At 53.2% G+C, this 24,672-nt stretch overlaps 1 pseudogene; it reads left to right on the top strand.

Moving 5' to 3' along the window:
• Positions 1–22,822: 22,822 nt before the first annotated feature.
• LOC141999733 (uncharacterized) lies at positions 22,823–24,359 on the top strand (annotated as a pseudogene).
• The last annotated feature ends 313 nt before the right edge of the window (positions 24,360–24,672 follow it).

Genomic DNA, 24,672 nt, shown 5'->3' with positions numbered 1-24,672 from the left:
CAGCTGAAACCCCCCCCAAGAGAGGGGGGCCTGCTGACCCGCTCCCTGGAGAGGGGGAGTGGAAGGACGCAGCCCCCAGACCCAGCCGCTTGCTGTTTGTTTGTGGACCCGTCTCCGGCTGAGAGAATTTCTTATCACCTGCTCCGGCATCCCTGGAATGTTGGAGCTGCGAAAAAGAAAGCCCAGACAAGGAAGGGAAACAGCCGTCTACCGGAGGAACACCGCCCGGGGAATCTACAAATCGCCGTGGAGGGGGCCCAAGACTGAGTAACTTTCGAACTGTGCTCTCATGTGGGGGGAGGCCTTGACTGTGTCGTGACTATGTTTGTAGGGACACAGGGGGTGTGGCACGGAGCTGCCCCCCGATCCATCTGTGTCCCCCACACACACACACTACTATCCTCATCACTGCCCCCTCCATTGTCATTGCTGGCTGTTTAACATCTGCCTCTGGACTCAGCTGCTTGCCCTGATTCCACCGTCACCAAACAACCAGCCAACCAAACAGGACTCTCTGGACAAGCGTACGGTGGTTCATGTGCCCCCCCCCCAACTGCCCATCCCACAGTCTGTCCCTTTTTACCTGACCCCAACTCCAGTTAACCACCTGCCACCGCCCCCGCTGGGGCATCGGCAATGGAGGGCACCGGGGTGACTTCCGCCGCTGCTATGCCCACCGCCTCCCCAGACTCTAGGGGAGCCCCCCCAGCCGGAGGGAAAGGCCAGAGCAAGAAGAAGGGGAAGGGCCCTGCTAAAACCACCAGGCCCTCCGTGGCAGGGGCCACCCCCACTGCTGCGGCCCCACCACCGACCACGGCGTCCTTCCCCACTACCCCCTCCACCAGCTCTGCGGGTGTCCCTCCCTCGCCCCCCAGGAAGTATGCCTGGGCGGCAGCACCCTCCCCGCCTGCCGCCTTGTCATCTCTCCCGCCCACTGCCTCCACCACCATCAATAGCGGCTGGGGCCCCTTCCCCACCATGACAAGGAAGCACAGCATCCGTTGCCTCCTGGTGCCCACCTCGCCCCACGTGGAGACCTACGTGCGGGCGTTGGCAAGGGTGGTGGGGCCCTCAGCCATTGTGGTGGCCTCCAAAATGTATGGGAAGGTCATCTTCTTCTTAGCATCGGAGGCTGCCACCCAGGAGGTGGTGGAGAGGGGCCTGGCGGTGGGGTGGGGGGGGTGTTTGTCCCCCTAGAGCCGCTGAAGGACCTGGGCGTCTGCCTGGTCCTGACCTCTGTCCCTCCTTTTCTACCCAGTGCTGCTCTGTTACCCGCTCTCTCCCCCCTGGGGAAACCCGTTTCTGTCATCAGCCCTCTCCCATTGGGCTGCAAGGACCCCACCCTCCATCACGTCCTTTCGTTCTGCCGGCAAGTGCAGCTTCTACTGCCATCGGCGGCTTGTGACGGAGAGGCGCTCGAGGGGTCCTTCCTAGTCCCCCACCAGGGGGCCCATTACCGGGTGTATTTCTCCACAGGGGAAGCCCGGTGCTACCTCTGCCGGGTGTCAGGGCATGTCCGGAGGGACAGCCCCTTAGCCCGGCAAGGAGGGGCACCTGGGATCCCCGAGACCCGGCCAGACATCAGCCCCATCATTGCCGATGCCCCTGGCTGCCCGATACCCGAACCTACTCCCCCTCCTCTTCGGATCACCACTTCTCCCGGTGAGGCCCAAGGGGCACCTCCCCTACAACGCCCAGACGAGCGGGAGAGCCCCGCCCTCGCTGCTGACAATCTGGCGGGGTCTATGGAGGAGGGTGTGGCAGAGATACCACCAGGCATGGGGAAAGATGTGGTAGCACCGGAAGGTAGTGTCTCCCCTCCATGGGAGACCCTCCCCTCCGAGACCCTCAAGGAAGCCCCTTCTGTCCTGACACTACCCGAAGCCCCCGTGAACCCCGAGGCAACCATCGTGGCAGGTGCCAGCAGGAAGAACCCCGGGGCAACAGAAAGTGTCCTCTCCTCCATGTTCGAGGAGATCGAGGCCCTAGATCTGACCCCGGTCGCCCAGGGGGAGGACGACCTTTTGCCAGCAGACCTCGATTTGGGCGACCTCACTCCACCCCTCTTTTCCCCATGCTCCCTCCCCCTAACTGCTGCTTCTGCTCCCACCTCCGAGGAGCCCCTGGACTCCTCCATCGACGCGGCCGCTGATGGCACCCCGCTGATGACCACCGAGCCTGCTCAGGTGACAGCCGGTGCCACACGGCCGGGATACGATTTCCTTCCCGGGCGGGGGCCCAACAGAACATAATCCATCTCCTGATGCTGTGGCCGCTAAATCCACCATAAAGCCCGCTCCCAGTATCACTGAGAGCTCCCTCCCCACCCCCTTAACCCTTGAGCCTGATCGGGAGCTGCCACCATCTAGCTGTTTGCCTCCCGAAACCCAGAACCTCGCCTCTGCCCCTGCCCCTGCCCCTACCCCTATCCAATTTACCTCCTGCAATGTTATTGCCACCACCGGGGCTGTCTCCTTCCCTTTCCCAACTGATGACCCACAGGGAGCGGCCTTTGTGTTCTCCTGCCACGACCCATGAGGAGCTGCTATCTTCCCTCCACCTCCCGCTATCGCCCCAGAGCTTGAGGCGGGCCTAGAAGCTCCAGCCCATCAGGCACCCCGTCGGGGGTCTGCACCCTGCTTGTCCATTTTAGTGGACCACGGGGCTGCACCAAGGGCCCCACCGGGGAACAACCGGGAAACCGTAACCCCACCCCCCCCATGAGCTGCGAGGAGAGCTGTGGAAGTTTTAGAGGATGTCCGTGGCTCCCGCAACAAGGTACAGCTAGCTATCCAGCGATGGGGGGATTTTTTTCAAATCCTCCAGGCCACAAGGGCCCTCATGGGGGAAGGTAAAGGGACGGGGAAGCAGGATGCCACGGCCTACTGGCGGGTCCACGTCTTCTGTGACCAATTACTCACCTACGGGATGGGTCAAGGACTGTTGCGCGGCCTGCTGGGGGATGCGAGCATCCCTGCCAGTGAGGATCCCCCCGGCCCCCCCCATGACACCTCTCACCATTGCAACGTTGAACACCCGGGGTTGTAGGGTGGGTCTCCGCAGGTCCCAGGTGCTCTCCTTCCTTCGGGAGGGAGGGTACTCTGTGATTTTCCTGCAGGAGACCCATACGGATCCGACCGCTGAAGATAGCTGGCGGCTGGAGTGGGGGGACAGGGTCTACTTTAGCCATTCCACGATTCGGCAGTCTGGAGTGGCGACCCTGTTCTCCCCCGACCTATGGCCCGAGGTGCTAGGGGTCGCCGAGGCCGTGCCGGGTCGCCTGCTGCATCTCCGGGTCCGTATAGAGGGGCTTGTGGTTAACCTCATTGACGTCTATTCCCCGACATTGGGCCCAGAGCAGCTGCAATTTTATCAGCAGGCATCTGCCTTCCTCGGCACCTTAGATTCTCACGAGTGCCTGGTCCTGGGAGGGGATTTTAATACCACCCTCGAGGAGCGAGACCACTTGGGGACTGAGCAGAGCCCGGCCGCTGCGGACACCCTCAGGGAGATAGTCGAACATCACTCCCTGGTGGACATCTGGCGTGACCACCACCCGGATGACACTTCCACGTTCACCTTTGTCCGGGTGGAAGCCCATCGGTCGAGCCACTCCCGGTTGGACCGCATTTATTTATCACGCTTCCATCTCTCATGAGCCCACTCCTCCAGCATCCGGCTGGCCCCATTTTCTGACCATCACCTAGCCACTGTGACAGCCTCCCTCTGTGTGGAGAGGCCGGGGCCGGCCTATTGGCATTTTAACAACAGCCTGTTGGAGGATGAAGGCTTCATGACATCCTTCCAGGAATTCTGGCTGGCCTGGAGAGGGCAGCAGCGTGCCTTTCCCTCTGCGCGGCAATGGTGGGACCTGGGGAAGGTGCGCGCCCGGCTTTTCTGCCGCGACTACATCCGGGGCACCAGCCAACAGAGAAATGAGGCGATAGAGCAGTTGGAATGGGAGGTCTTAGTGCTGAGGAGCGAGACGGGACGCCAATTTCGTAAATCGCGGAGGTCCCCCTTCTTCAGCAATAAGGGGAGCACGGCTCGCCTGCACGAAAGAGGGAGGACCCTGCCCTGCAAAGACTCAGCCCAGACAGTGACTAGGTCTGGGCCGAGGTCGTCCCAGAACACGCGGTAGAACTCCACAGTCAGCCCGTCCATGCCCGGAGATTTATTGGTGGGCATGCGGCGGAGGGCTTCCGAGAACTCGGCCAGAGTGAGAGGCAGCTCTAGCCGGTCTCGGTCGCCCGCACTGACCGTAGGGAGCTCCTCCCAGAGCACTCTGCAAGCCTTAGGATCGGTCGGATCTGGGGAGAAAAGGCTTGCGTAGAAGGCTCTCGCCCTCCCGCACATCTCGACCAGATCCGTGAGGGGGGGGTGCTATCTTCTGCCAGGAGGCAGGTGACGTGTTTCTGGGCCCCCCTCGTTTTCTCCAGGGCGTAGAAGAAGCGAGAGCCGCGATCCATCTCCCGAAGGAGGCGGATGCGGGATCGAACAAAGGCACCCCGGGCCCGATGTTCCTCGAGGGCCCGGAGCTCCTCCCACTTCTCCCGGCACGCTCCACAGAGGGGTGGATTCTCGGGGCTGGCGGCCAGACGCCTCTCCAGCTCTAAGACCTCCCGTTCCAACTGCTCTATCGCCGCATCCCTCTGTCGGCTGGCGCCCCGGGTGTAGTCACAGCAGAAGAGCTGGGCACGCACCTTCCCCAGGTCCCACCATCGCCGCGTCGAGGGAAAGGCATGCCACTGCCCTCACCAGGCCAGCCAGAACTCCCAGAAGGACGTCACAAAACCAGGTCCAGTGTCCAGGTCCTGTGGATCCCCCTCTTAGGCTGTGAGGGGATCCTCTAGCCGTGGATGGGCTCACTCGCCCACTTCCTGGATCTCGATAGGGCTACTGCTGTTGCTGCTCCAGCTGCTCCCCTGGCTGGGCCAGACACCACCCCCCCCCCGCCCCTTCTCTGCTACCTGGTTGCTGGATCCCCCACCTTCGGGCGCTGCAACTGCTCCAACTGCAGGCCGCACAACAGTCTGTGACCTACCTTCGTTTGACCCTGTGACCACACTCCTGTCCCTGTTATTTCATTAGTTGTCCCCCGGATTTATTTGGTGTCTTAAAAAGATTACTCTCCTACAGCCATCTGGCCCGACCCTGTCACAGTATATACATCTCCCCACTGTATTTTCCACTGCATGCATCCGATGAAGTGAGCTGTAGCTCACGAAAGCTCATGCTCAAATAAATTGGTTAGTCTCTAAGTTGCCACAAGTCCTCCTTTTCTTTTTGCAAATACAGACTAACACGGCTGCTACTCTGAGAACTGATCATTGTAACTAATACAAAATTAATAGAGCAGGCAACAGTTGGGAGTTCCTCCTCTTGAAGACACTTTGATTATCTCCAGGGAGCAGGCTGGAACTTCCTGCCCCTTTAAAATAGACATTTGAGCCCGATTCTGTGCTGCCCCTCCAGGAGGTGCAGCTGAGGGCAAGTGGCTCTGCACCCCCTCTCTGCCCTTTGGGTGTTGCTGCTGAGCCCAGCCTGGTTTATGCTTTAATTTATGGTAGTGTTACTCAGCCAGAACATCCCTTCCTCCCGACACACACCGCTGCTAAGTGCTGCCCAGGGAGAGAGGCAGTGCAGGCTGCATACAGTGGCCCTTCAGCCAGTGGAAGTTTTTCCAGTGGCTGCAGGGCTTTTACTGCCCCTGTGAGCCGCCAGAGCGGAGGCAGAATAAGCCCCCGAGTCCCCAGGCTGATGCACGCTCTGGCTGTTAAGTGGAAAATCCAGCCCCTCTCTGCGATGAACAGTGAGGTGGGGCCAGCAGCCACACAGCTATCTCAGACTGCATGAGCCTTTGGAATTTTCCTCTCCTAAGTATCACCTTACTCCCGGCACACAAATAGCTCCTCTCCTCCAGGCTGGCCCTCCAGGCAATGACAATAGCACCCAGAAGGGTGAGCAGCTGCTGCAAAACCCCTGCCCCAGTCCTGGGTTAAAGAGAGTCCAGGAGCTAAGAGCGGGGGCAGAAGCAATGGGAATCATGCCATAAAGCTGAGCTTGTAATTGCGAGCAGCAAGGCTTGCATCCGCATGGGCTGCAGGGAGATCCTTCAGAGCTGTGGAAACAGAAACCAGCATCCATCCCATCTCTGGGCACCCTGACAATGTAAATCCACAATAAATGCAAATTCGATTGACTGCCCGTCCCCTACGCCGTAGGCCAAGGAGAGAAGAGGGGCCTTGCAGGCTCTGGTGGACCAGACTGTAAAGCTGAGACCACCCTGCCAGTCACCCGCTTCTGTTTATATCAAGGGGGGGCTCCAGTCTGAGAAGCACCAGTGATTTCAATCACAGCAGCATGGCAGGGAGAGAGGCAGCTCCCATGTACCCAGGTTCCCTGCCATTTAGAGCTTTATAGGATAAACCAGTCCTGCAATTCCTCCCAGAAACACATTAACAGCCAGCGCTGAGAGGCAGCATTGCCTAGTGGATTGGGGCACAGGCCTGGGAGTCAGGAGACCCGAGTTCTGTTCCCGGCTCAGTCACCAGCCTGCTAAGTGACCTTGGGACGGTCACTGCCTCAGTTTCCCCTCCCACTCCTGATCTGTTTAGATTGTAAGCTCTATGGGGCAGGGGCTGAGTGTTTATTCAGCCCTAGCACAAGGGGCTTTAGACATTACTGTTATATACACCGTAACACTAAATGCTGCTCCTGGTGTGAAACTCAGGCATGCCTGCCATCTGTACTCCCCTCGCTTGCTGCCAGGCTCTGCGGCATAACACGCTGCAGCAGTCTAACCTCAAGGTGACCAAGTGAGAGCTCACATGCTTCTTGCCAGTCCCAAAGGCAATAAAGCACTCTCGGCCACAGTTGCAGCTCACCATCTGTCGACACACCTAAATTACACACCTGCAACTGCTGCTCCCTGAGTCAGATCTAGCATTTCACCCATGGCTGAGGCAGGTTTTAGGACCCCTGACACAGCAAGCACAGCCCGGGGGTTGTGGGTTGGGCTCCCCAGCACGGGGGCCACTTCGGAAAATTCAGCAGTAAACCATGAAAGACTAAAAACTCCAGCTGTCACCGTTTGTCTACAGCTCTGCACACCAGCCAGCCCACTCAGGGCAGACGTCAACCCATTCCTCCCTGTTTCAAATGCAGGTTTCCAGTTTCCTAAAGTAATCAAATTACAAAACAAATAAAAGAGATGACAGCAAACAGAAATGGCACCTCCTGTCTCAGTCCACCTCGGCAGAACACCGGCCGAAATGCCACCCTGGGGCACAGGGCATTACTCTTTGCCAAGGGAGCACCCTGGGGATTAAAGCATGGAGCAGGGAGCCCGGAGGTCTTGAGGCAGCCTGTCAGGATGGGGCCTGTAAGGGAGGGCAAGCAATGCGCTAGTCTGTTACCTGCTTGCCCTGGCTTGGTCACAAAGTGACCTGAATCTGGGAGGGCTCAGTCTAGTTCCCCAGGGCCCCCCCTGCGGTCCCCCCCATTTGGCCCAGTGGGTGCCCGAAGGGGTCACAGTTGTGCAGTGAGTGGTGCCCGTCTCTCCCGGGGGCTGATCACAGCACCTCCGCAGCACTCCTAGCTACCTGCCAGCTGGTGTGAGCCCAGGAACCCACCCTCAGGCCTGGGCAGAGCAGTGCCAGCAACTTTCAGCAGCTGCTGTATAAAAACGCTGTGCTGAGCCTGTATTTTTAGCTTGACCAGACACATCCTTCAAGTTCATGGCATGACCTACTTTAGCCAAGTGAAGCAGCAGATCCTAGCAGGCACCTGCAGCTCTAGGCCCCTGTTCCATTTTGTCCTTGCTAAATGTGCCCGCTTCGCATGAGTGCAAAGGGCTGTGCGTCGCCAGATGGCCACGTTATCCCCAGGGGGCTCCCGTCACACATGACCGGCCATTCAGCAGATGAATGTGGCCACTGTGAGAACCCGTTGTCTCCCACCAGAAAGCTCGGGAGGTGCATGGCTGTGCTATCCCCTCCCCTGCAGAAGACCCTGTATTCACCATGGACGTGAGCCGGTGCTAGGCACCATCAACTCTCACCGAGGCCAAATGGAGTTGAGAGTGAGCAGGCTCAAAGTGACTCAGCAGCTAAAGCATTTATCAGCCTTTCCCCCGTTGCTTACAGGATCTTCCCCCCAGCAGCCTTTGGTATGGTATGGGCCCCTGCCCATGGTCTGCTCTTGCATCCGCCAGCAGCAGGATTTGAACCTCCTGTTGCTGATGAGGAGGTTTTTACTTTGCTCCCTATCAAGCCAGCCATTCACAATGAACGTCGATTTCCATCTCAGCCATTCAGCCCCAAAGAGTCCAAAGCGCTGTAATGGCCAGATTTCGAAGAAAGCCCAGCACATTGCTTGCTGAGCCCTTGAAACACCTGGTGCAATTGTGCTAAGTGGCTGAAAATCTGCATCAGAGTTTCATTGAAACTCTGACCTGAAATGTCAAAATCATCCTGCCCACCACTGAAATGCAGCCATGCCCCCCCCACGTCAGGCCTACCTGGCGAAATGGTCTCAGTTTTCCCGGTGGGCTGCTGATCAGGGCATCTCACCTGTGTCTGCTCCAATCCAGCTTATATTAGACTACCTCCTGCATCTTAGAGCCCAGGGCCTAGCGCCCTCGTCCGTCAAGGTGCACTTGGCAGCCATATCGGCCTGCCACCCACCAGTGCAGGGTCACACAATATTCTCTCATGCCATGACTGGCTGATTCCTTAAGGGTTTGGATTTCCTCTTCCCATATGTTAGGCCCCCAGTCCCACAGTGGGACCTGAACTTGGTGCTGGCCAGGTTAACTGGACCCCCATTTGAACCGCTAGCTACATGCTCCGGGTCACAACTCTTGTGGAAGGTAGACTTCCTGGTGGCGAAAACGTCTGCTAGATGGGTCTCAGAACTCCGGGCCCTGACCTCCGAACCCCCGTACACGGTGTTCCATAAAGATAAGGTCCAGCTCCGACCACATCCTTCGTTCCTCCCTAAGGTGGTCTCCGCCTACCACGTGGGCCAGGACATTTTCCTGCCAGTGCTCTGTCCCAAACCCCACACGTCCAGTAAGGAGCACCATCTCCACATGCTGGATGTGAGACAGGCTCTGGCTTTTTACCTGGAATGTATAAAACCATTCAGAAAGTCTTCACAGCTGTTCATAGCCTCGGCCGAACTCATGGAAGATCAGCTGATCTCCACTCAGCGGCTCTCCAACTGGATCACCTCGTGTATTCGTACCTGTTACGACCTGGAGGGACTCCCCCCACCGCCGATGGTGAGGGCGCACTTGACTAGGGTGCAAGCCTCATTGGCTGCCTTTCTGGCCCACGTCCCTATTCAGGAGATCTGTAGGGCCGCCACGTGGTCATCTGTTCACACGTTCACCTCGCACAGTGCGATCATCTCCCAGACCAGGGAGGATGCCAGGTTTGGCAGGGCTGTGCTCCGTCCCGAAAGTCTGTGAACTCCTACCCACCTCCAACAGATATAGCTTGGAATTGCCTATTGTGGAATACACATGAGCAATCACTCGAAGAAGAAAAGACAGTTACCTTTCCCATAACTGGTGTTCTTCAAGATGTGTTGCTCATGTCTATTCCACATCCGGCCCTCCTTCCCCTCTATCGGAGTTGTCTGGCAAGAAGGAACTGAGGGTGCGGGGGGGCGCACAGCACCCCTTATACCGAACCATGGCAGCGCCACTCCAGGGGTCGTGGGGGGCGCTCCCCTATGGGTACTGCTAGGGGAAAAACTTCTGGCACCAGTGCACATGGCAAGCACGCACACCTATTGGCCTATTGTGGAATAGACATGAGCAATACATCTCAAAGAACACCAGTTGTGGAAAAGGTAACTGTCTTTTTCCCTTGGAGAGGGCCCCGTGGACTCTTGACTCCAGAGTTTGGCCCTGGTAAATTCCTGTTTAGCTACAGAACTCTCCCTCCCTCCCCGTCCCCCCAGATCTTTGAAATCCCCAGCAGAGACTGGCAGATCCCCAAGCCCTAGGGCGAATTCACTCCATCCACCTCCCAGGGATTCCAAGGAAGCACCTAAGACTCCTTTCTCCTTTTGCAGATTAACACCTCATCCAGCCAGCTGGGCAACCCTTTAAATCCATCCAGCAAGCCCCCTCACATGGCAGCTCCTGCTGCCCAGCCAGCTGGCTGAGACCCAACCTGGGGCCCAGCCATGCACCCAGTCTGCTGCCTGCGTCTGAGATTGAACACCAGGAGATGGGGTGACTTTTCCCCTGGAGTTATCAAAGGCAGGTCTGCACAGAAGTACCTCTTTGCTGCTTGCTCTCCCTCTCCCCCACTATATTCTCTGGGGCCAAGCGCCTTGCCGGGCCATCCTGCTGAAAGCTCTGCAGTGCTGCTCTTCGTTAAAAGCTTGCTATTTTTAGCAATAACCCTGAGCAAAGGGAAAGGGGATTGTGATGACAACTCAACTGCTTGTCTTGTCTGAGCCAGGGCCAAGGGCAGGAGTTTGAGGAAAAGAGGAACCGATCGCATGGTCGCTCCTTGCACTGGACGGGGGTCCATACAGTCAGGAGAGCAGGGCCTTGCACTGTCATTTCTGCTTCTCCCCACAGCTCCTCACTGCAGTAATGTGTGTCCGAGACTGAAGCTGGTCTCTGGCTCCCTCCAGCCCTGCCCTACCTAGGAAAGACTGGAAATGAGTCTGTGTGAGAGATTTGCAGCCCAAAGTGCTGTGAATAAACAGACACACAAGACCTCTGCTGCTCTGGGGGGTTGCCCATCACTGAACAGCTTTCAAACGACACAAGCACCTGCACTACCAGGAATCTTGTTATCATTGAGAGAGGCCTGGCAAACAGCTCATGGCACTAGCCCCAGCATTAAAGAGGGGAACAATAATTTAGCAGGAGAGTTTGCATTTATATGGCTGCTTCCATACAAGGATCTCAGCCTCACAGGCAGCTCTGTTCTCAGAAGGGGACCTGGGAGCCCAGGAACAGCCCCAGCAGGGAGGTTTTCCTGGTCTGCTGCAGTTTGTTATCACTGCACAGTATCCAAATAGAGTGTGTCCATGCTGGACTCCTGTCAGGGTTCCTTCCCCACTCTGAACTCTAGGGAACAGATGTGGGGACCTGCATGAAAGACCCCCTACGCTTATTCTTACCAGCTTAGATTAAAAACTTCCCCAAGGTACAAACTTTGCCTTGTCCTTGAACCCTATGCTGCCACCACCAAGCGTGTTAAACAAAGAACAGGGAAAGAGCCCACTTGGAGACGTCTTCCCCCCAAAATATCCCCCCAAGCCTTACATCCCCTTTCCTGGGGAAGGCTTGATAATAATCCTCGCCAATTTGTTCAGGTGAACACAGACCCAAACCCTTGGATCTTAAGAACAATGAAAAATCAATCAGGTTCTTAAAAGAAGAATTTTAATTAAAGAAAAGGTAAAAGAATCACCTCTGTAAAAATCAGAATGGAAAATACTTTACAGGGTAATCAGATTCAAAACACAGAGGATCCCCCTCTGGGCAAAACCTTAAAGTTACAGAAAACAGGAATAAACCTCCCTCTTAACACAGGGAAAATTCACATAAAACAAAAGATAAACTAATCCGCCTTGCCTGGCTTACCTATACTGGTTGCAATATTGGAGACTTGGATTGGGATGGGTTGGAGAAGATGGATTTCTGTCTGGCCTCTCTCAGTCCCAAGAGAGAACAAACACGTAAACAAAGAACACAAACAAAAGCCTTCCTCCCCACCGCCCAAGGTTTGAAAGTATCTTGTTCCCTTATTGGTCCTTTGGGCCAGGTGCCAGCCAGGTTAGCCGAGCTTCTTAACACTTTACAGGTAACAGGATGTTGCCTCTGGCCAGGAGGGATTTTATAGCCCTGTATACAGAAAGGTGGTTACCCTTCCTTTTATATTTATGACATGCCCCCCAAATCACAGATAGGGTGAAACATTGGCTGTGATTTCTTCCTGGAGCTCTAGGAGAAAACAGAGTTAATAAGACACATGCATCTCTAAATATACTACTAACTATATAAAGACTAACAATATTTCCCACATCTTAAGGACGATTTGGACCAGTTGATTCTGGGAAACTGTCATGGGAGAGTGCATCAGCCACTTTGTTGGAAGCTCCTGAGATGTGTTGGATGTCGAAATCAAAATCTTGGAGAGCTAAACTCCACCGAATAAGTTTTTTGTTATTTCCCGTGGCGGTATGAAGCCACTGTAGCGCAGCATGGTTGGTTTGCAGGTGGAAACACCGTCCCCAAACGTATGGGTGTAGCTTTTCCAGAGCATAGACAATGGCGTAACATTCCTTTTCACTGATTGACCAGTGGCTTTCCCTCTCAGACAGCATCTTGCTGAGAAACATGACAGGATGGAACTCTTGAAGGTATGAACCAGGATTGAAGACCCATCCCAGCTGGGGATGTTCTCCAGAGACTTGATTTGAACCTGCAGTTTATTCCATCACTGCTGCAAGCCTGAACCAAGAACTTGGCCATCACTGGATGTCATTGATTCCATTTCACCAGTTCTAGCTCTCATCTCTATCCTTTTCCTTTTATGAATAAACCTTTAGATTTTAGATTCTAAAAGATTGGTAACAGCGTGACTTATGGGTAAGATCTGATTTGTATAGTGACCTGAGTCTGGGGCTTGGTCCTTTGGCATCGAGAGACCCTTTTTTCTTTTACTGGGGTATTGGTTTTCATAACCATTCATCCCCATAACGAGTGGCACTGGTGGTGATACTGGGAAACTGGAGTGTCTAAGGGAATTGCTTGTGTGACTTGTGGTTAGCCAGTGGGGTAAAGCCAAAGTCTCCTCTGTCTGGCTGGTTGGGTTTGCCTTGGTGTGCACAGAAACCCCAGCCTTGGGCTGTAACTGCCCTGCTTTACGCAATTTGTCCTGAATTGGCCCTCTCCGTTGGGTCCCGCCAGAACCAGCATCGTTACAGTGGCGTAGTCGTGCTTGGATCCACAGAACCAGGTCAATTAAACTTTGGGTTAGAACCCCACGCCATCCAAATTTGAATTATGGTATTGAGAGTTTGGTTGGTTAAAGAGCAGTTGCAATGGGTGAGCAAAGAGCATATGAGGGCCTTGGCAAAAAAGCCCTGGAACGTTTGTGTTCAGAAAAGGGGATAAGCTTTAGAAAGAAAGCTACGAATCAAGCACTGAGAGATTGTTAATGGCCAGTGATCAGGAGGCCGGAGCACAGCCCTTAGCTGAGGCTAAAGACGCTGCAGAAGCAATGAAACTGCAAGCCCTGAGAGTCGGCCTGCAGCCGGAACATGAACAAAAACTGGCAGAAATTCGAATGAGAGAGAAGCAAGCCTTGGCCCAGCTGGAGAAGGAGGCTGTTGAAAGTATCTTGTTCCCTTTTTGGTCCTTTGGGTCAGGTGCCAGCCAGGTTAGCTGAGCTTCTTAACCCTTTACAGGTAACAGGATGTTGCCTCTGGCCAGGAGGGATTTTATCGCCCTGTATACAGACAGGTGGTTACCCTTCCCTTTATATTTATGACAGCTCCACATGCCCAGAAACAACCTTCTCAGAGTTGCTCACCTGCCCAGTGGTGCACTCCACAACAGCACAGCCACTGTGCCCCCACATTGTCAGTGCCAGCCGTTATCCAAACTCCTTGTGCTGACACTCTGACTGTCTCCAGGAAGAGCCTGGGACAATTCCCATTGCCAGTCAGAGAGGACTTAAGGCACAAGTGAAGCAGGATGCTGACAGTGGCAACCCCACCTAAAGGGGCTTGGCGGAGATATTCATAGACTTTAGGGCCAGAAGGGACCATCATGATCATCTGTCTGACCCATTGCTCAGCCCAGGCCACAGAACCTCACCCACCCACTCCTGTGATGGACCTCTAACCTCTGGCTGGGTCACTGAAGTCCTCAATCATGGTTTAAAGACTGCAAGTTACAGAGAATCCACCATTTACACTGGTTTAAACCTGCCAGTGACCCATGCCCCATGCTGCAGGGAAGGTGAACCCCCTCCCCTCCCCCGGATCTCTGCCAATATAACCCGCGGAAAATTTCTTCTCATCCCAAATATGGTGATCAGTTAGACACTGAGCATGTGGGCGAGACCCACCAGCTAGATAGCTTGGAAAGAATTCTCTGTAGAACTCAGAGCCCATCTCATCTCTTTGCCAGCAGGCTGGCTAACCTAGTGAGGAGGGCTTTAAACTAGGTTCACCGGGGGAAGGACACCAAAGCCCTGAGGTAAGTGGGAAAGCGGGATACCGGGAGGAAGCACAGGCAGGAATGTCTGTGAGGGGAGGGCTCCTGCCTCATACTGGGAATGAGGGGCGATCAACAGGTTATCTCAAGTGCTTATATACAAATGCACAAAGCCTTGGAAACAAGCAGGGAGAACTGGAGGTCCTGGTGATGTCAAGGAACTATGACGTGATTGGAATAACAGAGACTTGGTGGGATAACTCACATGACTGGAGTACAGTCATGGATGGTTATAAACTGTTCAGGAAGGACAGGCAGGGCAGAAAAGGTGGGGGAGTAGCACTGTATGTAAGGGAGCAGTATGACTGCTCAGAGCTCCGGTACGGAACTGTGGAAAAACCTGAGTGTCTCTGGATTAAGTTTAGAAGTGTGTGCAACAAGAGTGATGTAGTGGTGGGAGTCTGCTATAGACCACCGGACCAGGGGGATGAGGTGGATGAGGCTTTCTTCCGGCAACTCACGGAAGCTACTAGATCGCATGCCCTGATTCTCATGGGTGACTTTAATTTTCCTGATATCTGCTGGGAGAGCAATACAGCGGTGCATAGACAATCCAGGAAGTTTTTGGAAAGCGTAGGGGACAATTTCCTGGCGCAAGTGCTAGGGGAGCCAACTAGGGGGGGCGCTTTTCTTGACCTGCTGCTCACAAACCGGGTAGAATTAGTGGGGGAAGCAAAAGTGGATGGGAATCTGGGAGGCAGTGACCATGAGTTGGTTGAGTTCAGGATCCTGACGCAGGGAAGAAAGGTAAGCAGCAGGATACGGACCCTGGACTTCAGGAAAGCAGACTTCGACTCCCTCAGGGAACAGATGGCCAGGATCCCCTGGGGGACTAACATGAAGGGGAAGGGAGTCCAGGAGAGCTGGCTGTATTTCAAGGAATCCCTGTTGAGGTTACAGGGACAAACCATCCCGATGAGTCGAAAGAATAGTAAACATGGCAGGCGACCAGCTTGGCTTAATGGTGAAATCCTAGCGGATCTTAAACATAAAAAAGAAGCTTACAAGAAGTGGAAGGTTGGACATATGACCAGGGAAGAGTATAAAAATATTGCTCGGGCATGTAGGAAAGATATCAGGAGGGCCAAATCGTACCTGGAGCTGCAGCTAGCAAGAGATGTCAAGAGTAACAAGAAGGGTTTCTTCAGGTATGTTGGCAACAAGAAGAAAGCCAAGGAAAGTGTGGGCCCCTTACTGAATGAGGGAGGCAACCTAGTGACAGAGGATGTGGAAAAAGCTAATGTACTCAATGCTTTTTTTGCCTCTGTCTTCACGAACAAGGACAGCTCCCAGACTGCTGCGCTGGGCATTGCAACATGGGGAGTAGATGGCCAGCCCTCTGTGGAGAAAGAGGTGGTTTGGGACTATTTAGAAAAGCTGGACGTGCACAAGTCCATGGGGCCGGACGAGTTGCATCCGAGAGTGCTGAAGGAATTGGCGGCTGTGATTGCAGAGCCCTTGGCCATTATCTTTGAAAACTCGTGGCGAACGGGGGAAGTCCCGGATGACTGGAAAAAGGCTAATGTAGTGCCAATCTTTAAAAAAGGGAAGAAGGAGGATCCTGGGAACTACAGGCCAGTCAGCCTCACCTCAGTCCCTGGAAAAATCATGGAGCAGGTCCTCAAAGAATCAATCCTGAAGCACTTACATGAGAGGAAAGTGATCAGGAACAGTCAGCATGGATTCACCAAGGGAAGGTCATGCCTGACTAATCTAATCGCCTTTTATGATGAGATTACTGGTTCTGTAGATGAAGGGAAAGCAGTGGATGTATTGTTTCTTGACTTTAGCAAAGCTTTTGACACGGTCTCCCACAGTATTCTTGTCAGCAAGTTAAGGAAGTATGGGCTGGATGAATGCACTATAAGGTGGGTAGAAAGCTGGCTAGATTGTCGGGCTCAACGGGTAGTGATCAATGGCTCCATGTCTAGTTGGCAGCCGGTGTCAAGTGGAGTGCCCCAGGGGTCGGTCCTGGGGCCGGTTTTGTTCAATATCTTCATAAATGATCTGGAGGATGGTGTGGATTGCACTCTCAGCAAATTTGCGGATGATACTAAACTGGGAGGAGTGGTAGATACGCTGGAGGGGAGGGATAGGATACAGAAGGACCTAGACAAATTGGAGGATTGGGCCAAAAGAAATCTGATGAGGTTCAATAAGGATAAGTGCAGGGTCCTGCACTTAGGATGGAAGAATCCAATGCATCGCTACAGACTAGGGACCGAATGGCTAGGCAGCAGTTCTGCAGAAAAGGACCTAGGGGTGACAGTGGACGAGAAGCTGGATATGAGTCAACAGTGTGCCCTTGTTGCCAAGAAGGCCAATGGCATTTTGGGATGTATAAGTAGGGGCATAGCGAGCAGATCGAGGGACGTGATCGTTCCCCTCTATTCGACACTGGTGAGGCCTCATCTGGAGTACTGTGTCCAGTTTTGGGCCCCACACTACAAGAAGGATGTGGATAAATTGGAGAGAGTCCAGCGAAGGGCAACAAAAATGATTAGGGGTCTAGAGCACATGACTTATGAGGAGAGGCTGAGGGAGCTGGGATTGTTTAGTCTGCAGAAGAGAAGAATGAGGGGGGATTTGATAGCTGCTTTCAACTACCTGAAAGGGGGTTCCAAAGAGGATGGATCTAGACTGTTCTCAATGGTAGCAGATGACAGAACGAGGAGTAATGGTCTCAAGTTGCAATGGGGGAGGTTTAGATTGGATATTAGGAAAAACTTTTTCACTAAGAGGGTGGTGAAACACTGGAATGCGTTACCTAGGGAGGTGGTAGAATCTCCTTCCTTAGAGGTTTTTAAGGTCAGGCTTGACAAAGCCCTGGCTGGGATGATTTAACTGGGAATTGGTCCTGCTTCGAGCAGGGGGTTGGACTAGATGACCTTCTGGGGTCCCTTCTACCCCTGATATTCTATGATTCTATGATTCTATGATTCATCTCCAGGTGTTAGAGATACTTGCTTATTAGCTGTCGCAGATCAGCTACTTGCCATTGTAGGCAGTCCCATCATACCATCCCCTCCATAAACTTATCAAGCTCAGTCTTGAAGCCAGTTAGGTTTTTTGGCCCCCACTGCTCCCCTTGGAAGGCTGTTCCAGAACTTCACTCCTCTGATGGTTAGAAACATTTTTCATTCCTCGGATCATCCTAGTAGCCCTTCTCTGCACCTGTTCCAGTTTGAATTAATCTTTCTTGAAGATGAGAGACCAGAACGGCACACAGTATTCCAGATGAGGTCTCAGCAATGCCTTGTATAATGGTATTAATACTTCACTGTCTCTACTGGAAATACCTCACCTGATGTATCCTAGAACCACACTAGCCTTTTTCACAGCCACATGATGTTGGCAGCTCATAGCTGCCCTGTGGTAAGCCAATACACCCAGGTCTTTCTCCTCCTCTGTCGCTTCCAACTGATAAGTCCCCAGCTGATAGCAAAAATTCCTGTTGTTAGTCCCTAAGTGCATGACCTTTCACTTTGCACTATTACATTTCAGCCCATTTCTGTTAACCCAGTTTTCAAGGTCATCCAGATGTTCTTGTATGATATTCCAGACCTCCTCCTATATTGACAATAGCTCCCAACTTTGTGTCATCTACAAATGCTATTAGCACACTCCCTCTGTTTGTGCCAAGGTCATTAACCAAAACATTAAATAAGATTGGTCCAAGACCAATCCATCAGGAACTCCACTTGTAACCTTTCTCCTTATTACCTGGGAGAATAACATGAAGGGGAAAGGAGTCCAGGAGAGCTGGCTGTATTTTAAAGAATCCTCATTGAGGTTACAGGGACAAACCATCCCGATGTGTAGGAAGAATAGTAAATATGGCAGGCGACCAGCTTGGCTTAACAGTGAAATCCTTGCTGATCTTAAACACAAAAAAGAAGTGGAAGATTGGACAAATGACCAGGGATGAGTATAAAAATATTGCTCAGGCATGCAGGAGTGAAATCAGGAAGGCCAATTCACACCTGGAGTTGCAGCTAGCAAGAGATGTTAAGAGTAACAAGAAGGGTTTCTTCACATATGTTAGCAACAAGAAGAAAGTCAAGGAAAGTGTGGGCCCCTTACTGAATGGGGGAGGCAACCTAGTGACAGAGGATGTGAAAAAAGCTAATGTACTCAATGCTTTTTTTGCCTCTGTCTTCACGAACAAGGTCAGCTCCAAGACTGCTGCACTGGGCAGCATAGTACGGGGAGGAGGTGACCAGCCCTCTGTGGAGAAAGAAGTGGTTGGGACTATTTAGAAAAGCTGAACAAGCACAAGTCCATGGGGCCAGATGCACTGCATCCGAGGGTCCTAAAGGAGTTGGCGGATGTGATTGCAGAGCCACTGGCCATTATCTTTGAAAACTCATGGCGATCGGGGGAAGTCCCGGACGACTGGAAAAAGGCTAATGTAGTGCCCATCTTTAAAAAAGGAAAGAAGGAGGATCCTGGGAACTACAGGCCAGTCAGCCTCACCTCAGTCCCTGGACATGTTATTCCTTGACTTTAGCAAAGTTTTTGATACAGTCTCCCACAGTATTCTTGCCAGCAAGTTAAAGAAGTATGGGCTGGATGAATGGACTATAAGATGGTTAGAAAGCTGGCTAGGTCATCGGGCTCAACAGGTAGCCAGGTACCCCAGATCCGGCTGGCTTGTCTTTGAACATCCCCTGCAGCTTAAATACTTCCCCATAAAGCCTGCTCAACAGCTTATCAATTGCTCCATGTCTAGTTGGCAGCCGGTATCAAGCAGAGTGCCCCAAGGCTCAGTCCTGGGGCCGGTTTTGTTCATTCAGGACCATGGGGATGACTTTTGTGAAAACTACCAGCTGCCTTGTTTTCCCTCGGACTGGCCCTCATGTTGGGTGAAGACCACATCTTTGTTCTAGGGCAGGCATAGCAGGGTTCAGGGGGCTGGGAATGCACAGACATTGCTCGAGGTTTCTGACCCTTTGGCCTTTGTGAAGTGTTCTGGTGTCTCCACTTCCAGAGGCCATGGAGAGAAACCCACCCCAGACACGAGCTGCTCAGAGCACCTAAGTCCACTACCCACTGAGCGCATCTACACGCAGCGACCCGGGGGAAGTCCCCACTGGGTTTCACCAAGACCAGTCCAGCTGGCAAAGCATTGCCCAAGGGCACTGGTGTGTCAACACCTAGTGGTGGGAGCAGGCGTCAGTCCTAGTGGTGGGAGCAGGCGTCAGCAGCCAGGAATAGGACCCAAGGGTCAGGGCCACAGTCAGAAATCAGAGTCAACGGTCAGAGCCAGGTTTCCATCAAGATAGTCATAATATTCCGCAGAGATTACTGGGACCCATGTCTCGCGTATGCTGCGGGCTGCCCAGCTCTTCCTGCTGATGTAATGCAAGGTGCACTTGTCTACCCCAGCCCCACCCCAGAACAGGCTGTGTAAAACCAGACAACTGCAAGCCATTGAAGCCACTGGCGGTAAACGGAACTTTATAGCAGGCAGGAGGCTGCGTCGCGGCAGCTGCAGTGCAGCTATTGTTAATCTGCAAGGCAAAGCCAGGCTGGCATAGCTCGCAGGAGGACGCTGGAGTGGCTGAAAGGCTGGTGGTGTGAGGGAGCTAAGCTCCAGCTACCGCACGCAGGTCTCCCTCAGGCAGGGGGTAACCAGGTGATGCTCAGTCCTGGGTGAGTAGGAGAACCATTACCCACGCGTTGCCTATACTATACTGAGTTTAATTTCTCCCCTGGGGGGAAATTAGCCCCCACTTGCTCTGCCAATGGCTCTTCCCATCTCAGGAAACATCTGGGCCAGTCTCTTTTCTGGCCGGGGCTCAGAGTGGCCCTTATTCGGAGACCAGTGATCACCCCTCCCCATCATCGTCTGACTCCAAGCAGTGAGCCTGCCATCCCGCCCCCACCTGGCCAGCCAGTCTCCTCAGACACTGCAATGCCCCTAACAGCTTGTCCCACAGCTGGCCTAGTGCACTCTTGGCCCCCACAGCCACCCCTGGCAGGAGGCTGGTTCCATTACTTTGGTTTTCATGCAGCATGTTGTGGGCCTGACGGTGAGGCTGCACTCGCGCCAGCCCAGGGCAGGTCTGCAGGGGGTGAGCACTCCGTTGTGGCCCAGCAGTCCTGCATGGCAGTGCTCCAGCAGCTCTAGTGCTGAGCCCCTGCCGCTCTGCTAAGCCGTTCCCCTGACCTGCAGCACCCGCACTACTCAGCCATGGGCCACTCGACCCCAGCCTGGCACGAGCTCTGCCACACTACGCAATGTGTCAGTGGCATGCACAGATCCCCACCGGGGAGGCACTGAAACCCCAGGACTCATTTCACTTATGCCCTGAAAGCAGGATTTGTTTCTAGGGTTAAAAGTCCAAAGCACCAACTCCAGGGGGACATCACAGCCTCCTGGTGTTTATTGTGGACAGGGCTGATAGCAAGTCCCCAGATCTGGCTAGCTTGTCCTTGAACATCCCCTGCAGCTTAAACACTTCCCTATAAAGCGTGCCCTTGGACAGACAGACACGGGGACATGTCCCGAGAGCCTCTGAAGCTTCCGAACGGTAGCTGTGCCCTGAGAGCTCAGCTGTCCATCTCACAGAGACTAACCAGCTAGGTTTGTTCCAACAGGAGAGACACAGAGCCCTGCTCCAGCATACCCAGCCCAGGTCCTGTGCCTGAGTGAGGGGAGACCCAAGTTCAAGTTCCTTCCCCATGATAAGCAGAGGGGGAATGAACCAAGTGTCTCCCACATCCTGGGGGAGAGCTCTAACCACTGGGCTAAAAGCTACAAGCCTGAAATCTTTACCTCCTCCTCTGACCATTTGATGTGGGTTCAGGGATGTTCTGAGAACACCTCCCGCTGGGCGAGACAGGCAGGGGAACACCCAGTCTGAGCGTCCCACTCAGGCTAAGGGGCGATATAGGCACGCGGGTGCCTAGACTGAAGCAGCCGTGCACATGCTCACTGGCAAAACTTGGGTGCCAAGGGACATGAATGGTAGAAATTGAGCCCCTCTGGACTTTAGGTGCCTACAAAGTTAGGCAGCAGCCGAGTAGGGGCTTGGGGATCTCAGTGGTGCCTACATGTTGAACATAAGCACCCAAAGGGGCTGGTAAGTACTTTTCTGGATCTAGGCCTTGGCTCTCAGTCAGCTCGAGCTCTGGGAATTTCAAACTACTGGTCAAGTGACCTGCTCTGGCTAAAACTGAATGTAAATCGGCTGGTCCCCAGCTAGGATTGTATTTATCCCATGTGAATGTCACTGCTTTCGTTCAGCAACTTGGCTAATTATGTGGATTGTTGTGGTCACCAGTGCAGGTCCTGACTCTGTAAGAACGTTTTACACTGCAGCACATCCCATGGCAGCAGTTCCATGCCTGCTGCTGCTGAATAGCCCACTGCTTTGCAAACTTCTCCTGAGGCTTCCTCCTTGGGCTGCACACATGCACTTGATTTCAGAGGCCCTGGGGGCAGAATGTCACCCAGCTGCTAAAGGTGAGGCAAGGGTTGAGCCGGAGTCCACATTTGTAAACTGCTACAACCTCTTGACAGCTGCTGCCAAAATGCTCCCCCTTTTCCAGCCTGGTAGGCTAAGGTGCAAAGGTGACCCATCACTCCTCATTTGATCAGCTGGGGTGCCCAAGCAGAGGCAGAGATTGAACAAAAACAAGGCAGGTGCCAGGAATCAGACATTCCCATCCTGCTGGAACTCCAACAGCAAAGCAGACAGACCAACAGAAGAGCGGCTCTGGAGGTGAGGTCAGGGTGATTTCAGAGGGGTTCTGCTTTTATGCCTCGCCTCCTTGCTCAGCAAGTGGAAAATAAGCACAGCATTTTCATATTTTGGAGTGGCTCGCACTGGATCCATTGAGCTCTGGGAGACATTTCACAGCCGATTGCACTCTGCTTGGCAACCACAGCCAGCAGAGGATGGGAACACCTGGGTTTGGGAGTTTTCTGTTTTTAAAATAATTTGTGGGCTCAATTTCCCTTCCCCTTGGAGAATGGAGATGCAAATCCCACCTTGCACGGCAAGTTGCTGTTTCTGTCTTGGCTACTCAAACACAGAAGCCATCTGGGATAACTTCTGGAGCTGGAATTTAGGAGCCAATAAAACTGCACTGCAAAGCAACCCCCCAAAATAAATAATCCATCCATATTTGTGACAAAGCCCTGGTCTACACTAGGAGTTTAGGTCGAATTTAGCAGCATTAAATCGATGTAAACCTGCACCCATCCACACCTTGAAGCCCTTTTTTTCAACTTAAAGGGCTCTTAAAATCGATTTCCTTAATCCACCTCTGACAAGTGTATTAGCGCTTAAATCAGCCTTGCTGGGTCGAATTTGGGGTACTGTGGACGCAATTAGACGGTATTGGCCTCCGGGAGCTATCCCAGACTGCTGTATTGTGACCGCTCTGGACAGCACTCTCAACTCAGATGCACTGGCCAGGTAGACAGGAAAAGGCCCGCAAACTTTTGAATTTCAATTTCCTGTTTGCATGGTCACCTGCAGCTTGCCACGCTGGCCAGACCTCATCAGCAGAGTGACCATGCAGAGCTCATCAGCAGAGGTGACCATGATGGAGTCCCAGAATCGCAAAAGAGTTCCAGCATGGATCGAACGGGAGGTATGGGATCTGATTGCTGTATGGGGAGAGGAATCCGTGCTATCAGAACTTTGTTCCAGTTTTCGAAATGCCAAAACATTTGTCAAAATCTCCCAGGGAATGAAGGACAGGGACCCGAAGCAGTGCCATGTGAAACTTAAGGAGCTGAGGCAAGCTTACCAGAAAACCAGAGAGGCAAATGGCCTCTCCAGGTCAGAGCCCCAAACATGCCACTTCTATGATGAGCTGCATGCCATTTTAGGGGGTTCAGCCACCACTACCCCAGCCGTGTTGTTTGACTCCTTCAATGGAGATGGAAGCAACACAGAAGCAGGTTTGGGGGACGAGGAAGATGATGATGATGAAGTTGTAGATAGCTCACAGCAAGCAAGTGGAGAAACCGGTTTTCCCGACAGCCAGGAACTGTTTCTCACCCTGGACCTGGAGCCAGTACCCCCCGAACCCACCCAAGGCTGCCTCCCGGACCCGCCAGGCGGAGAAGGGACCTCCGGTGAGTGTACCTTTTAAAATACTATACATGGTTTAAAAGCAAGCATGTTTAATGATTAATTTGCCCTGGCATTTGCGGCTCTCCTGGATGTACTTCCAAAGCCTTTGCAAAAGGTTTCTGGGGAGGGCAGCCTTATTCCGTCCACCATGGTAGGACACTTTACCACACCAGGCCAGTAGCATGTACTCGGGAATCATTGTACAACAAAGCATTGCAGTGTATGTTTGCTGGCATTCAAACAACATCCGTTCTTTATCTCTCTGTGTTATCCTCAGGAGAGTGATATCATTCATGGTCACCTGGTTGAAATAGGGTGCTTTTCTTAAGGGGACATTCAGAGGTGCCCGTTCCTGCTGGGCTGTTTGCCTGTGGCTGAACAGAAATGTTCCCTGCTGTTAGCCATGTGGGGGGGTGGTGGTGGTGAGGGGCTAGCCACGTGGTGGGGGGAGGCAAAATGCGACCTTGGAACGAAAGCACATGTGCTGTGTATGTAATGTTAACAGAAAGGTTTACCATGAAAGAGTGTAGCCATTGTTCTAGAAAATGTGTCTTTTTAAATACCACTGTCTCTTTTTTTTTCTCCACCAGCTGCATGTGTTTCAATGATCACAAGATCTTCTCCTTCCCAGAGGCTAGTGAAGATTAGAAGGCGAAAAAAACGCACTCGTGATTAAATGTTCTCTGAGCTCATGCTGTCCTCCCACACTGACAGAGAACAGATGAATGCGTGGAGGCAGACAATGTCAGAGTGCAGGAAAGCACAATATGACCAGGAGAAGAGGTGGCGGGCTCAAGAGAGTAAGTGGCGGGCTGAAGAGAGGGCTGAAGCTGAAAGGTGGTGGCAGTGTGATGAGAGGAGGCAGGATTCAATGCTGAGGCTGCTGGAGGATCAAACCAATATGCTCCAGCGTATGGTTGAGCTGCAGGAAAGGCAGCAGGAGCACAGACTGCCGCTACAGCCCCTGTGTAACCAACCGCCCTCCTCCCCAAGTTCCATAGCCTCCTCACCCAGACGCCCAAGAACGTGGTGGGGGGCCTCCGGCCACCTGGCCACTCCACCCCAGAGGATTGCCCAAGCAACAGAAGGCTGGCATTCAATAAGTTTTAAAGTTTTAAACCTTTAAAGTGCTGTGTGGCCTTGTCCTTCCCTCCTCTACCACCCCTCCCAGTGCTTCTCTCCTGGGCTACCTTGGTAGTTATCTCCCTATTTGTGTGATGAATGAATAAAGAATGCATGAATGTGAAGCAACAATGACTTTATTGCCTCTGCAAGCTGTGATCGAAGGGAGGAGGGGAGGGTGGTTAGCTTACA

This window comes from Natator depressus, chromosome 16 (genome assembly GCF_965152275.1).
Source record: "Natator depressus isolate rNatDep1 chromosome 16, rNatDep2.hap1, whole genome shotgun sequence".
Classification (NCBI taxonomy): domain Eukaryota; kingdom Metazoa; phylum Chordata; order Testudines; family Cheloniidae; genus Natator; species Natator depressus.
The sequence above is the reverse complement of the archived record's forward strand: the minus strand, read 5'-3'. Positions and strand labels throughout refer to the sequence as shown.